Source organism: Mustela nivalis (assembly GCF_964662115.1).
Source record: "Mustela nivalis genome assembly, chromosome: 13".
NCBI lineage: Eukaryota > Metazoa > Chordata > Mammalia > Carnivora > Mustelidae > Mustela > Mustela nivalis.
In genome coordinates, this window is record NC_139032.1 from 62,287,660 (window position 1) to 62,304,243 (window position 16,584).

Sequence of the window (16,584 nt, forward strand, 5' to 3'; positions counted from 1 at the left end):
AATTCAAGTGTTTATTTCAGTGAAAAGACAGAGCGCAGAAGAAGCACGGAGTAGAATACTGGGACACCGAGAAACAGTCCTTGGAAATAAAATAATTGTATGCGCCCCCACATCAAATAGAACTACGGCATATACACTATTGAAAACTGACTTAGTGAGTTGTCAGATAAATTCATAAGAATTAACACAATCCCCTCAGAACACAGACAAAAAGATAAACTTATCACATGAAACATAGAGAGGAAGATAGATATAATATTCCATATTTATGTAATAGCAGTGTTAGAATCAGAAAGAATGGATAGAATTTTTTTTTTTTTTTTAGGATTTTTACTTATTTGACAGAGGGAGATACAGCAAGAGAGGAGAACAAGTAGGAGGACTGGGAGAGGGAGAAGCAGGCTTTCCACTGAGGAGGCAGCCTCTTGATCACAGGACCCTGAGATCAGGACCTGAGCCGAAGGCGCTTCATGACTGAGCCACCCAGGCGCCCATTTTTTTTTTTTTAAACTGTCTACACCCAACTGCAATCTCCTATGGGGGACCCAAGCCCAACCACCTTTCTTAGTGTTCACTTCACCCCACCACAAATTCTTCCTTTCTTGCCAGACAGCAGTAGGAGTGTAAGTACCTCCCTTCTGCCCCATTCCCAGCTGGAAACAATGCCAGCCATCCTACCTTTCACAAAAGTCTAAGGGACTTAGACTTAGGGCAGTTTAGAAAATGATAATCAGCTTGGGAACAGCAGGTCTCTCAGGGACCCCCTCTCCATGGCTGACTTCTTGGCGCCTCCCCGGTATTTGGCTTAGGGCGAGGGTTGTTGCTTATTACAAACATTGCTCTCCCCACAAAGCAGAGGATTCTGGCTCTAGCCTACCTTTTTTTTTTTTTTTTTTTTTCCAGTCCCAGTCATCTCATGAAGATTAGAAAGGAGGCCTGGAGGACAGCTGATGGGCACATTCTGACACCTTTCAGTAAACCCCAGCAAGGGAATCTGGTACTCTGGGGTGTGGAGGGGAAGGGGCAGCTCTCTTGAGATGGTGGATGCTTAGAACCTTTTTGTCTTCACCTCTGGGCTTTAGCTGGAATTCCTGGACAATAAAAACCCCACTGAGTATCCTGTTACCTTTGACCATTGGAAAGGGGACAGGCTTGCAAAGATCTGGGGGAAGGGTGTCCCAAGAAAAAGGAACAGTAAAGGTAAGGCCTTGAGATTCAAACTCGGTTGGTATGTATTAGGGGGAGAAAAAAACTGGTAGAGCTGAAGCAGGAGGCAGTGAGGGGGAAGACAGCGCCAGCAGAGGGAGGATAGGAGGAAGCCACAGAGGCTTCTGCCCACTAAGGTAAGGTGTTTGGATTTTATGTGTAGTTGCTCTGAGAAGCGACTGCAGGGTTTTAAGCAGGAGAGGGACACAAACTAGCTTTATTTATGTTTTGGCAGAAGCAAATTATACAACTGAATGCATCATTATGATATTTTCCACTGTCAAAGAACACAAAACCAGCATTGACTCTTCACAGACACCAAGTGAGTCTCACAAACTCGTACTCGCCTCCTGCTAGTAGCATTCATTTTATTACTGACATAGCTACAACTATCTAGATGTTTGCTCTCAGCAGATCTGTTAGGTTTGACAGTGTATGAACTGATATTTTGTTTTGCAAAGACCACTGTGACTTCTGGGTGCTGAATGGACTTGGTGGTGGCGGAGGCAACGTTGGAGGCAAATGGCATGCTCGGAAAACTGTCACAGTGATTTAACCAAGACACCATGTCGTTCTGGGCCCCGGCTAAGCCGAGGACATAGTGAGAAGTGGGCAGATTTGGGCTGGGTTTAGGAGGAGCCTCCTGAAAGGGCTCCATAGTCAGAGAAGGATTCCTGGGATTTGGCCATGGCCAGTTGGCTGGATGGTATCCCCACTTCCTGGTACGGGAATGACTCCCTCAAGTCGTAAATCATGGTTGGTTGGTTGTTTTCTTCCTTGTTGTATCCCCAGGATCTAAGAGATCCAGCAGTTAGTAGGTGCTCAATAAATGTTGTTGAGTAACTGAAAAAGCAACAACTGGGCCAGGTTATAATTAAGAAGCCGAAGAGACCTACTCATCCTCTTGCCATCTATGATTAAATGATGCGTGAACCCTCTCCCTGTACGTTTGCAAAATTGTATTTTTAAAAAATGGAATGGGGAAGCAGTTCCGGTTGTCATTAGCCAACTACCTACACCCTATCCTTCCGGAGAGAGGTGGGAAAAACTCACTTCTCTGGCAGAGGAGCAAATTCCCCTACCCTCCTCTTGGTCCTGCCTCTTGCGGGACTTGGAAGAATTCCACTGAGTAATCCAGACCTCCTAGCAGAGGGCTGTCTTCTCTTGGCCACAGGCCTGGAGGAGTGTCCATTTCCTGGGGGCTCAGCTTCCTGGCCTGAGCTGGCTTGAAGAGCCAAGAGACGAGGAAGATCCATTCAGGCCCTGGGCTGTGCCGCATTCAATACTGCTCCAAGACAAGATGCTTCGTCTTTATTCCCATACTCTCCTTCCCAGCCCCAGACCTCTGCTTTTGCAATTCTTCCAGGAAAAGGATCACACGACTTTGTACCCTTGGCATCTCACCGTGAGGAGAAAGACCTTCTCTTGTATCTGTCTGCTGATCCCTTCCACTTTTAAACAGCCCAAATTTGACGAAAGCATCCTTTTCGGTAGTGCATAGACGGCCCATTCTAGCATCCTGACATCTTTTGATGGAGACTTCTTGGAACTGCTGCTGACAGCTCCAGGCCTGGAAGGCCTACTTCTCCCCCAGCAAAGAGGAATCCCCGAGGCTCTGCACCACCTTGCCCGAGCCAGTCCCCCCTTTTAGGGTCTCTTTCCTCATTACCTACAAATCTCTCGTGCACGCATCAGTTGCTGTATTCGTCACCCTTCTTTGGTCGTGGGACAGAAATCCAGCTAACCCTCACTTACCTAGCGAAGGAGAGTTCCTGGTGCTTGTACCAGGGCGGGGGAGCCCTGGGACTGGGATCACTGCGTCCAAGTAAACAAATTGTACTGTCAAGTTTTTCCACTCTGGACTCTCCACGCCTTTCTCTGCACCACTCATCTTGACTTTTCTGTGTGCTCGGGCCCCATTTTCTCTTACGTGGGATGGCTTCATCCTGGCGAGGATAGGGCACAGGAAGCATGGCCACCCGAAGCTCCTGACCGGTTCCTTAGCTCAGCGAGGCCGAGGCCGTGAGGACGCTGCTCTTTCCTCTGGGCGCTTAACCTGATGTGGGCCCCAGAGGCCGCTCGGGCCAGCGTCCCCCAGTCTCCGCCCCCAGTCTCCAGGCTGCAGGACGAGGTTCTGTGATTGGTCAGGCTTCGGTTGCGTCATCACACGGGAGTGAGGGTGGGGGGAAGGGAGGAGGTGTCCGGAACCTGCGTCCGGCAGCCCGGCCAGAACCCAGCAGATTTTTGAGGGAGGGGAGGTGAGACTGCACTTTCCGCAAAGAAAGTCGGGGAAAGGAGCCGGGCAGGCAGACACAGCAGGAGATCGGACTGAATGCAGTCCGGGGACCGGAGAGAGAGTGCGCGCTCAGGCTGGTGTGGTGTTCGTTGCTCACTTCCACCAGAAATGTGCAGGATGCGGGCGGGAATGGTAGTGAGGAAGTGAGCTCTGCGGTGTCCTTCGCGGAGACGCGTACGAGCGAGGGGTTAGCGGTGAGAGGAGGTCCTGCCCTCGCGCAGCAGCCCGCGGGAGGCCGGGGGAGGCGGGTGGGATCCGCTTCAGGGGATGACTCAGTGCGGTGTATACCGTGCCTTCCTCGGTTCTGCTCTGTCCAATTCTCCAAAGCCAAAAAAATAGGAAGTGTGGCAGACTGGATTCTTTTTAGCAGCAGTACACTTGGGTTTGTTTTCGTGGGCATGAGTCCACTGGAAAGCAATTATTTTCTCTTTGCCTTCTTGCTGCATCAGAGAAATGGAGCAATTTTAAAGAGATTTCAAAGAAACAATTTTGTAGCTTACAAAATGGAATCACAGAGGGACTGCCAAGTTGGCTGTGCTGGTATGTCAGGACTGGTTCTTTAAAAAAAAAAAAAAAAAAGAACTGTGTATATTTAAAGTGTACAACATTTTGACATACATATACATAGTGAAAGGATTACTACAGTTAAGCTAATTAACATATCCATTGCTCCATTTGTTACCATTTGTGTGTATTTATGTGCGAGTGTGTGGTGAGAGCACCTGAGATCTACTCAGCAAATTACCAGTATGCAATACAATATATATATATATATATATATATATATATATATATATATATATATTTAAAGATTTTATTCATGGGACATATTCATGGTGGCTCAGTGGGTTAAGCCTCTGCCTTCTGCTCAAGTCATGATCTCAGGGTCCTGGGATGGAGCCCTGCATCTGGCTCTCTGCTCAGCAGGAAGCCTGCTTCCCCCGCCCCCATATCTGCCTGCCTCTGCCTACTTGTGATCTCTGTCTGTCAAATAAAAATAAAATCTTTTTTTAAAAGATTTTATTCATTTATTTATTTGTCAGAGAGAGGGAGAGCACAAACAGGGGGAGTAGCAGGCAGAGGGAGAAGCAGGCTTCCCACTGAGCAAAGAGCAGGATGTGAGACCCGATCCCAGGAGCCTGGGATCATGACCCATGCAGAAGGCAGATGCTTAACCGACTGAGCCCCACCCAGGTGTCCCTAAATACAATATTATTAACTATAGTTACCGCCCTGTACTTTAGATCTCTAGAACTTATTCATACCACATAAGTGCAACTTTGTGCCCCCTGCCCAACATCTCCCCATTTCCTTGCCCTCCCCACCTCCTGTAATCACCTTTCTATGCTCTGCTTCTAAACTTTTTTTAGATTCTACACGAGTGAGATTGTGTAGGATTTTTCTTTCTGTGTCTGGCTTATTCCACATAACATAACATCCTCTGGGTTCATCCATGTTGTCAGAAATGGCATATCTCCTTTTTAAGCCTGAATAATATTCCAGTGTGTGTGTGTGTGTTTAGGTTTTTTCCATGTTCTGGCTATTATGAATAATGCAGCAATGAACATGGGAACATGGGAGCACAAATAGATCTTCAAGGTACTGATTTCATTCCCTTTGGATACGTACCCAGCAGAGGGGTTGCTGGATCATATGGTAGTTCTAGTTTTAATTTTCCAAGGAGACTCCATACTATTTTACATAATGACTATACTAATTTACATTCCAACCAATAGCATATAGGAGTTCCCTCTTCTCCACATCCTCTCCAATATTAGTAATCTCTTGTCATTTTGGTAATAGGCATCCTAACAGGTGTGAGGTAATATCTCACTGTGGTTTTGAGATACATTTCCCCCATGATGAGTGATATCAAGCATCTTTTTCATGTACCTTTGGCCATGGTGGTTGTCTTCTTTGGGGAAAATGTCCATTCCAGTCCTTAGCTCATTTTCAAAATCAGCGTTCTCTTTTGTGTGTTTATTGTTGTTGAGCTGTATGAATTCTTTATATATTTGGGATAGCAACCCCTTATCAGATATATGGTTTGCAAATATCTTCTCTTCTGTAGGGTGCCCCTTCCTTGTGTTGATGGTTTCCTTTGCTGCAGAAGCTTTTTGGTTTAATGTAGGTCCACTTGTTTGTTTTTGCTTTTGTTGCCTGAGCTTCTGGTTTCCTATCTCAAAAAATCATTGCTACAACCAGTGTGTCAGGACTTGCTCTTGATCATATAGCTTCTGCGAAAGTCACATGCTAGAGTCAGGAAATATCTTACAGATCACAGCCAACCTGTCACACAGCAGAAGAGGAAATTGGGGCCCAGAGAGGGGAAGAGAGTGATTTAAAGGTCCCTTGTGAGTTTGAGGCAAAGTGAAGTCTCACACCAGGTCTTCTGAACTGTTGCTCCTGAATTTTGCCGCTAAGTCACTCATTTGCCGCTAAGTCACTTATTTGCTTCATAAAGTAAATCATGGAGCGTCTCCTACAGCATTGCTTCTAAATGTCCTTGAAGACAGTTGATGGGAAATTTCAACCTGCTGCTGCAAGGGCAATTGCTAAATGAATTTGATTCTTGCATGCCAAAAATATCTCTGCAAAGATGTGCCTCTGTACTTGTTTAAACATGGGACACTTGAATTCAGTCATCAAGGACATGCCTTGGCCTCCCAGGGGCCTTCTAGATCTCTGAATTCCTGTGGTCTGAAGGCGGTGTCCCTGAATCGACTCCTTGACAGTGTTTTTGTCATCTCTGGTACTTTCTGTGTTCCCCCATCCTGACTGTTGTGCCATGATGCTCAGACTGGCCCCCCTTGACCTGACCCCCCCTTTCACAATGAGGCCATGTGGGTCCCTTGCTTTTCCAGACCCACCTGGCTCTGTGCCCTGCACCCTGATCCATCTGGAACACAGCACTGGGTTTTCTTGTGCTTTGGCTCCCAGGTAGGTTAGGCCAACTGGCTAGAGAGGGGAGGGAGGGAGGAGTGTGAGTTCGGGGGATTTCTCTGCCAAGTTTCCTGCTTTGGGGCTATCCAAGCTCTGGCTGCACCCCTCCATAGAAAAGAACACCATTGTCAAGTGGCATCCTGGGCAGGCCTCTCTCCACGTGCCCAGAGCTCCTCCTCCCTGCACCCATTGTTCAAGCTGGGCTAGTGACAACAGCTGCTGTTACCGGTGCCTCAAGGAGCACCGTGGGCTTCTGCGTTCACCAATGCACTTTCCCCATAGCTACCATCCCTTTGAAAACAGTCCTTTTATTAAATGCTCCTTAAATTACCCCGTTTACATGTGTCACCTGTTTGGCTGGGGCTTGGACTGAAAAACTACCTAAAGCCAAACTGGGACTTCGGTCTCCCCTCATCTCTGGGACATACTCTATTCCAAGAGAGACAGTGTTTGAAGTCTTAGTTCAGGAGTCTGTTTGCCTGGAGTAGACTTGAACCTAGACTCCTAAGTCTTGATCATGAATTCTCACTTTATTCCTGAGAACAAACCTCGAGACCTAGGAGGTTTGTTCTCCTCACATGGAGATAGCAAAGAGCCAGAAATCAGGACCTTGAGCAAGGAGCCCATTGAGTTGTGCTGCTGTCTGGCCAGTGCTCCATGTCTCCTATGGTAGAGGGGCAAGGACAGGCCCAGGAATCCAGAAAGACAGCTTACCCTGCAAGCACCAGAGTGCTCCTGCACTTTCTCGGGCTTTGAGGAGCTAGGAGAAGGGATTTGTGTCCATGTTTCGGCCTGAGCATGAAGGATGAGCAGCACCTGCCAGGCCTTGGTGTGACAATGGCAGTGGGGGGTCTTCTAGCTGGACTGAAAGAGCCCCTGGGGAAGGGGAGGCACAGTACTCTCCTCTCTGCACTAACCCTCTGTAGCCCACAAGTTCAAAGTCCTGGTCCCCCTATACTAGTCCCCCCTGGCGTCCCTGAAGCTCCAAGTCTCCGTTTTGGCAATCACGAGCTATTCAGTAGTAGCCCGTGCCGCCTTTATTTCTGTCCCTCATTGTGCTAGACACAAAATATGTGCGATCAAGAATAATTTACAGTCACTTACAACCTGCTTCCTTCAGACTGCCACTTGAGCACAAAACTGTGTGGGATAGCAGATTCACAGAAGAAATAAGCAGTTGCAAAGATGCCCAGAGTGATAATATTATCTCACATGTTTTACAGTTTGTCAGACATTTTCTCATGCAGTACATACCAATTGAGTCTCACAATAAGCCTATTGTATATGTGTGTATCCATCTATCTATCTAGCTTTCTGTCTATGTATCTACCCATCCATGTATGTATCAAATGCATCAGAAGAACCCCAGGCTTCAAGAAATGAAATGACTTACCCAAGGTCTTATAAACAGCCCGAATGAATTCCTTCTTTATATTTCTTGTGATGTCGTTGTGTAATATATTAGTTGTGATTATGTTTGTCTTCTGCTTGAGTCTGTGAGCTCACCAAGCATAGGGCCTGTGGCTTATTATATTTTTTGTAATATAGGCCAATAGGTGTGTGTTTGTGTATGTACATGTGCGTACACTGTATCTTTAACAGTTAATGAATAATAAAACAACCAACCATGTATCTACCACTCAGATTAGGAAATAAATGTCTTACCATCCCTGCTGAAGGCCCTTCTAGTCCTTTCCCTATCTCTCTCTCTCTCTCTCTGTCTCTCAATCTACTAAACTACCATTTTGAATTATTTTATCATATTAATGAAACCTTAAGAATGTCTTCTTTACTTGTGTATGTCATTTAATGTTATGTAAATGGGTACGTGGCCCATTTATCCTCACTGCACCCACACAGCCTCCGCATTGTATACAGACACCTCCCATGTACCATAGCGGCTTGGCCTAGCCTGGATCAGAAAACACCTGTCTACTTGCTATAATCCAGTCACCAAGGGGTTGAAGAAGGCTGGTCAGAGGTTGGAGTTGGGTGCCGGGTGACAAAAATCATGGAACAAAACATCTTGGTGCCCCCAGTTGTATTGCATACCCATACTGCCTCCAGAGAAGCCCGCTGTGGCCACAGATCTGGTCTGTTCCAGGGGACCATCCTGCAGACTGCTTACTGCTTGAATCAGGAGTCCCACTTTGGAGCTCAAAACTCTCTGCTCTCAAGGCCAGTTTTCTGAGTCACAAGTGGCAAGCGCCAACCCTCTATGCTTCATGACCTTGTACTCTCCATTAATTCAGCTTCCACTTCCTTACACACTTCCCTGTTACATTCCTGGAAAATTTATGACCCATTTTAACAACCATTTAAACAATGCAAGTGGTCCATGCAAATCGTAAGGGCAGCATTTTTCAAACTGTGGGCTGTGACCCCCTAAGGAGTTGTGAAACCCATCTAGTCCATGTGGACCAGGGTTTGTAAAAACTAAGGAGATAGTATTGAGTGGTACCTGGTCAAGAAGCCAGGACTACACAGTATCAGCAGGCATTCCCAGCAGCAAGCAAAGGGTAAATACTGGTTTGTGCAAGTTCTGATACAGCACTGCGGGGTCTGGTGGGGGATAGGTACTGGGTCACAGCGTTAAGTGTATTTCTTACTATGGATCATGTACAAAAAGCGTTTGCTAGCTGTTGCTCAGGAGGAAGTTTGCAGAGGACCCTGGTTGCTTCCTCATGTGCCACTGAGCCTCTCTTTCTCTTTCTCGGTGGGATAGCCTTGTGGTCTGGGTGAGCTCTAAGAGTATCCATTGACTGATACAAACCAACAACTGTAATTGCAATCAGTTTCCACCATGATTGGTTCATGGGTGGGCTGTAGTCCTAGACCAAGATATGTCTTAGTCTATGGCCACAGTGAGGGGACACATGACCCAATTAATCCAGGGATTCTGTTTCTTAGGAAATCCAACCAAATCCTTTGATGGGCCTGGAAACGACATATAAATACTTTGGAGATGCCCAGTTCTGGTCTGAAACACAAAAAGGCTATTCATTGTCCACCCCTCCCCCATGCGGGCCAGAACTTGCCAGGGAGGGAGGAGAGACCAAAAAAAGCAAACAAGACGCGGGGTGAGTTCCAAGCTACACCACTGATAACCTACTTCTTAAAGTCCTAAAGTCCTGGTTTTGCTGTCCTAAAGAGAGTGTGGTAGTTGACCAAGGGTCCCTCTTAAGCTCCAGGTTCCCCCTGGGAGGTGTTTACCTGTTAAAAGAACCTGGGCACTCAGCAGCTGAATTCCTGGGGAAACAGGGATTTGGGAAGTCATCCGCATGTCCGTGCCAGAAGAAGGCTGGGGAGCAAGTGAGGTTGTCCCGGAAGAGGTATGAATTGAGTCCAGATGAGTAGACCCGGGACAGACCCTAGGGAGCAGTAGTGCTTGGGGACAGACAGAAGAAAGTGGTAAGACTGCCACCACCGCTGCACCTGTTCCGCTGTACCGCGGGGGCACCACCGCTGCACCTGTTCCGCTGTACCGCGGGGGCACAAACAGCGGCAGTTGTCCCACCTGCCTGCTCTGGCAGCCTGCCAAGACCCGGTGTCCATTTGCCCACCAGAAGCCCAGGACTTTCGCGATAGAGATCTGGGTAGTGGAAGAAGCGGAGGGAGAAGGCTAACTGGGTTGATGTCAGCATGGGCACAGGGCCTGTCCGGAGGGAGGAAGAGGATGGGGTGGCATCGGCAACATTTGGTCTCTTAACTGTAATCTTTCTGGCACCATGACAAATTTCATTTTCAATAAAAATGCAAATGACTTTGTGTGTGTGTGCTTTGGAAAGTCAGACTGTTGTGTCTTTGCTCAAACACAGTGCAGGATCTGGGAGGTGGTCTGGAGATATTGAAGTTAGTTAATTGTATTCAGTTAATTAATATAATTAACAATAAGTTAATTGTATGCAGCCATCTCCTTCACTTACGTGTGAGCTCCTAGAAGGAAAACAAGGGCTGAGCTGAAAGGAGGTGACCTATCTGTGTTTGAGAGAGGAAAGAGGAACAGTTGCATGGAAAGACCTCTTGCTTTAGTCCTGTCCTTCCAGGGCCCCTGCCCTTCCCTGTACAACCCGGCTCCTGAGGGCTGGGAGACAGAAAGCTGTGCATCCAAAAAGCCTGACCCCTTTCCCCTCACACTGGCTTTTTGTTGGGATTGGAAGGAAGGAGCCCATCTCAAATAACATGAAATCATCTGTAAACGGACCTCTCAAGTAGGGCGAGCAGCAGAACCTTCCAGAAACTGAAACACAGAGATTCTATAAGCTTGGTGGTGTACAGCATTTTCTTCTTTCATTTCCTTAAGTCTCATGGTCGAATTCTTTGGAAAGTACCTATTGTCTCCACTGTCTTACCAGAAATGAGGAAAGAGTTTGAATTACCTTCTGGGTCCTGAAGGAGGAGTCGAGACCTGTACTCTGGGGGTCAGAGTTGGTGATGCTAGCATGGTCTGGGCCTACCTGAGTGGAGCTCATCCAACGCTCAGGCTCTTTGAGGTCTCTCCTAAAAGTGTGTCCTGCCCATTGCTCTTGACTTGGGGGAGATGCTTCTCAGAGCCTGGCTTCCACGCCTGCGTGCTGGATCTGCCCGGCTCAGCCTAGACACGGAAACGAGGCAGAAGCCTAGGTGTCTTCCCAGTGGAGGCCGGGTCCCAAAGAGAGAGGCTGGGACTGCTTACCATCCAGGCCTCTGAGAGCAAGACTGGTACAGAGCCATGGTGTGCGGTCTTGGGACTGCTTTCCGGGGTCAGAGAGAAGATGGCTCATGCCTGCTAACCCTCAGCCCGAAATCACAAGAGCCAGGAAGCTGGCATTACTTTATGGTTTTATGACAAGGTAAGGAGGGTGGTAAAGGCCAGAGAATGTATATCTGGGGATACAGGGAAAGCAATGGGGAGAGCTTAATGCACGGCTATGTCTTTGCAGATCAGGCAGTCAAAATTAAGCAAAGATTAACTACCAGGATTAAACCTACACACACAAAAATTCACATATGCCCAAGAGTCTGCTTCTGTTTTCCAGTATTCATGGGGGCGTTTACAAAATTAATAAAAAATTAACAAATAAATAAAGCCCCCAAAGCGAAGAAAGTATCCAGAGGACAAATTCTTTCTCCATAGTGTGTTTAAAAGGAGACATCCATAACAAAAGTCTAAATGAAAACAAAACAATACAAAACACAAAACAAAACATTTTCTTAAAGCAACCCAAGCATTTGGGGAGACCAGCTTGACAGAGGCGAGTGGGATAGACAGCCTGTGAGCATATTTTTAATGTTTGAAAAGCAGCAGAGACAATGGCAGAAGCTGAATCTCTTTTGCACTGTATTGGCAACATAGCTTTTGTTTGAATCCCCTCTGATACTTATAACAGTTAAATCTTCTTATGCTGCAGCAGAAAATTTGATGATGATTTTTTTTTAAGATTTTATTTATTTATTTGACAGACACAGATCACAAGTAGGCAGAGAGAGAGGAGGAAGCAGGCTCTCTGCTGAGCAGAGAGCTTGACACAGGGCTCGATTCCAGGATCCTGGGATCATGACCTGAGCTAAAGGCAGAGGCTTTAACCCACTGAGCCACCCAGGCACCCCTCGGTGATTTTTAAGATGTCTGCGCAATAGGAGGTTAGGCAGTAGGTGTTGCATTCCTGAAAATGGGTGGACTGATCCTCCCATGGGATAAACCTAAAAATGCCTGGGAAATATGGCTTCCTAAATGCCTTTATCAGCTGGCAGGAAAGTAAGAAGATTCTTGGGCCAAAATACTAAGAGAAAGAAGGGACTCACATCATGGTAATGGGAGCACTGTAGCCGGCTGATGCTCTGAGGGCACTTACTGAACCGGATGAACTTGACTTTCTGATGTCTGGTCTCACAGAGTACAGGGAATCACAGAGCACAAAGATCAGGGACCTTTCAAGGACTCCGGACACCTCCTCCATAAACACGAGACCCCGAAGTTCTATAATCCCAGTGAAAAGGTGAACCAGAAATTGCTATTAACCACCAGTGAGTTGCAGGAACATGGGTGCTGAGCACAAAAAAAAAAAAAAAAAAGTCGTCACTGAGAATCTGGAAGCATAGCTGTCCCTCATGTAGTCTGAAGCCCCACATCATATTACTTGTGAGTTCTAAACAATAAACACATTAACCTCCCCCACCCCAATTCAAGCCAATAATTTCTTAAAGTAACCTGAGACTGCTAGCAGTAGATTGCAAGAACAAATGTAAATATTCCTCAGAGGACCCGACTTTTACCTCAGACCTTAAAGAATTTTCGCAACTAAAATCCCAAAGAAGATGCACCACTTCCTTTTTTTTTTTTTTTAAGATTTTATTTATTTATTTGAGAGATGGAGATCACAAGTAGGCAGAGAAGCAGGCAGAGAGAGAGGGAAGCAGGCTCCCCGATGAGCAGAGAGCCCGATGTGGGGCTTGATCCCAGAACCCTGGGATCATGACCTGAGCCGAAGGCAGAGGCTTTAACCCACTGAGCCACCCAGGTGCCCCGAAGATGCACCACTTTCAATAAAAAGGAACAATAAGAATATAGATGCACTGTAAATAAGAAACAACAGACACAGAAATAGACCTGCAAGAGTTCAAATGCTGGAATTATCTATACAAATACAAATATGAAATAACTATGATTGCAATTTTTTTTAACATACCAATGCTTTAAATGCTTAAAAAAAAAAAAAAAGGCCAAACTGAAAAACATATATTGGAAACAAGGAACAATAAAGGAAGACCAAACAGATTTGGAAAAGTTCCAAATACAACTTCTACAAATGAAAAAAAATTAAAATTAAAACTGAATGAAAACGAATACATGGAGGTTAACTGGCATGCTATTGAACAGTGAGTGGATCAACCAAGAAATCAAAGAAGAAATTAAAAAAAAAATACATGGAGACAGATGAAAACAAAAAACAATGGTCCAAAATCTTTGGGATGCAGCAAAAGCTATTTTAAGAAGGAAGATTATAGCAATCCAGGCCTACCTCAAGAAGCAAGAAAAATCTCAAATAAAAAACCTAACCTTCACCTAAAGAATCTAGAAAAAGCAGAACAAACAAAACTCAAAACCAGTAGAAGGAAGGAATTAATAAAGATTAGAGCAGAAATAAATGAAATAGAAGTTTAATAAAACAGATCAATGAAACCAGGAGTTGACCCTTTGAAAAGATCAATAAAGTTGGTCAACCTTTAATCAGATTCACTGAAAGAGAGAGAGAGAGAGAGGACACAAATAAATAAAATAAAAAATGAAAGAGAAAAAATAATAATTATAGTATACAATTGTATAATCCTTATAAAATGTAATTATAAGAGAATATTAGGAAGAATTATATACCAAAAAAATTAGACAACCTGGAAAAAATGAATAAATTCCTAGAAACATATAACCTTCCAAAACTGAATCAGGAATAAATAGAACATTTGAACAGACCAACTGTTAGCAATGAAATTTATCAGTAAGCAAAAAACTCCCAATAAACAGAAGCCCAGGACTAGAGAGTTTCACAAGTGAGTTCTACCAAACATTTAAAGAAAAGCTAATTCCTATTCTTCTCAAATTATTCCAAAAAATAGAAGAAGAAAGAAAGCTTTGAAATTCATTCTATGAGACAAGCATTACCTTGATACAAAGGCCAGATAAAGACACACACACATACACACACATACAAAATTACTGCAGGCCAATATCTCTGATGAACATAGATACAAAAATCATGAATAAAATATTAGCAGACTAAATCCAGCAATATATTAAAAAACCATTCCCCACAATTAAGTGGGATCTACTTCCAGCATGCAAGGTGGTTCAATATTCACAAATCAATCAACCTGATACACCACATTAAAAAGAGAAAGGATAAAAATCAAATGATTGTTTTAATAGATGCATAAAAAGGACTTGACAAAGTACAACATCCATTCATGATACTACAGTTGATCTTAGCCATGATAAAACCCCTCAGCAAAGTAGATTTAGAGGAAACATACTTCAACATAATAACATAACTTCAACATAATAAAAGCCATATATGAAGAACATGCAGTAACATAATACTCAGTGGTGAAAAATTGAGAGGTTTTCCTTTAAGGTCAGGAATAGGACAAGATGTCTACTCTCATCACTTTTATTCAACATAGTATTGGAAACACTAGCCACAGCAATCAGACAAGAAAAATAAGTAAAAGTTATTCAATTTGGCAAGGAAGAAGTAAAACTTTTGCTACTATACATGACATGATATTATACATAGAAAACCCTAAAGGCTCCACCAAAAAAAAGCTATTAGAACTGATAAATAAATTCAGTGAGGTGATAGGATACAAAATCAATATACAGAAATCTATTGCATTTCTATACACTAATAATGAAGTAGCAAAAAGAGAAATTAAGAAAACAATCCCATTTATAATTGCACCAAAAATAATAAGATACCCAAGAATATACTTAACTGAGGAGGTGAAATACCTGTACTCTGAAAACTATAAAACATCAGTGAAAGAGACTGAAGACAACACAAATAAATGGAAAGACAATCCATGCTCATGGACTGGAAGAACAAATACTGTTAAAATGTCCACACTATCCATAGCAATCTACACATTTAATGCACTCCCTATTAAAATACCTATAGTATTTTATACAGAACTAGAACAAATAATTCCAAATTTTGTATGGAACTACAAAAGACCCTGAATAGCCAAAGCAATCTTTAAAATGAACAAAACTGTTTCAAAAATAAAATAATAAAAAGAACAAAACTGAAGGTATCATACTCCCAAGTATCAAAATTTACTACAAAGCTATAATAATCAAAACAATATGGTACTGGAGCAGAAAGAGACACATAGATCAATAGAACAGAATAGAGAGCTTAGAAATAAACCCATGATTATATGGACAATTAATCTTCCACAAAGAAGTCAAAAATATCCAATGGGGAAAAGACAGTCTGTTCATCAAATGTGTTGGGAAAACTGGACAGTCATATGCAAAAGAATGAAACTGGACCACTTTCTCACATCATATACAAAAATAAACTCGAAATGGATGAAGGACCTAACCTGAAACCATAAAAATCCAGAAGAGAGCACAGGCAATAATTTCTCTAACATTGGCTGTAGCAACATTTTTCCAGATATATGTCCTGAGATAGGAAAAACAAAAGCAAAAATAAACTACTGGGACTACATCAAAATAAAGAGCTTCTACACAGCAAAAGAAACAATCAACTAAACTAGAAAACAACTTACAGAACAGGAGAAGATATTTGCAAATCACATATCAGATAAAGGGTTAGTATCCGAAATATTTGAGAACATATTCAACTCAACACCCCAGTAAATAATCCAACTAAAAATGGGCAGACGACATGAACAGACATTTCTCCAAACAAAACAACCAGATGGGGCGCCTGGGTGGCTCAGTGGGTTAAGCTGCTGCCTTTGGCTCAGGTCATGATCTCAGGGTCCTGGGATTGAGTCCCGCATCGGGCTCTCTGCTCAGCAGGGAGCCTGCTTCCCTCTCTCTCTCTCTGCCTACCTCTCTGTCTACTTGTGATCTCTCTCTGTCAAATAAATAAATAAAATCTTTAAAAAAACAAAAACAAAAACAAAAAACAAACAAACAAACAAAACAACCAGATGGTCAACAGACATGTGAGAAAATGCTCAACATCACTTATCATCACGGAAGTGCAAATCAAAACCACAATGAGATATCACCTCACACCTGTCAGAATGGCTAAAAGCAACAATACAAGAAAACAACAGGTGTTGTCGAGGATGTGGTGAAAAGGGAACCCTCATGCACTGTTGGTGGGAATGTAAATTGATGCAGTCACTATGAAAAATAGTGTAGAGGTTCCTCAAAAATCTAAAAATAGAACTCCCCTATGACCTAGTAACTGTACTCCTGGGTATTTAGCTCCAAAATATAAAAACCTTACTTCAAAGAGATACATGTGCCCCCATATTAATTGCAGCATTATTTACAATAGCCAAATTATGCAAGCAACCCAAATGTCCATTTATAAATGAATGGATAAAGAAGACGTGAAAGTGTGTGTGTGTGTGTAATGGACTATTACTCAGTCATAAAAAAAAAATGAAATCTTGCCATT

At 43.8% G+C, this 16,584-nt stretch overlaps 1 long non-coding RNA gene across 1 annotated transcript; it reads right to left on the reverse strand.

The window, feature by feature from the left end:
* Positions 1-1,405: 1,405 nt before the first annotated feature.
* LOC309845932 lies at positions 1,406-3,316 on the reverse strand. Its single transcript, XR_014301610.1, has 2 exons — positions 2,962-3,316; positions 1,406-2,049 (listed from the first exon to the last, which is right to left on the reverse strand). It is a non-coding gene; the product is annotated as an uncharacterized lncRNA (long non-coding RNA).
* Between the last annotated feature and the right edge of the window lie 13,268 nt (positions 3,317-16,584).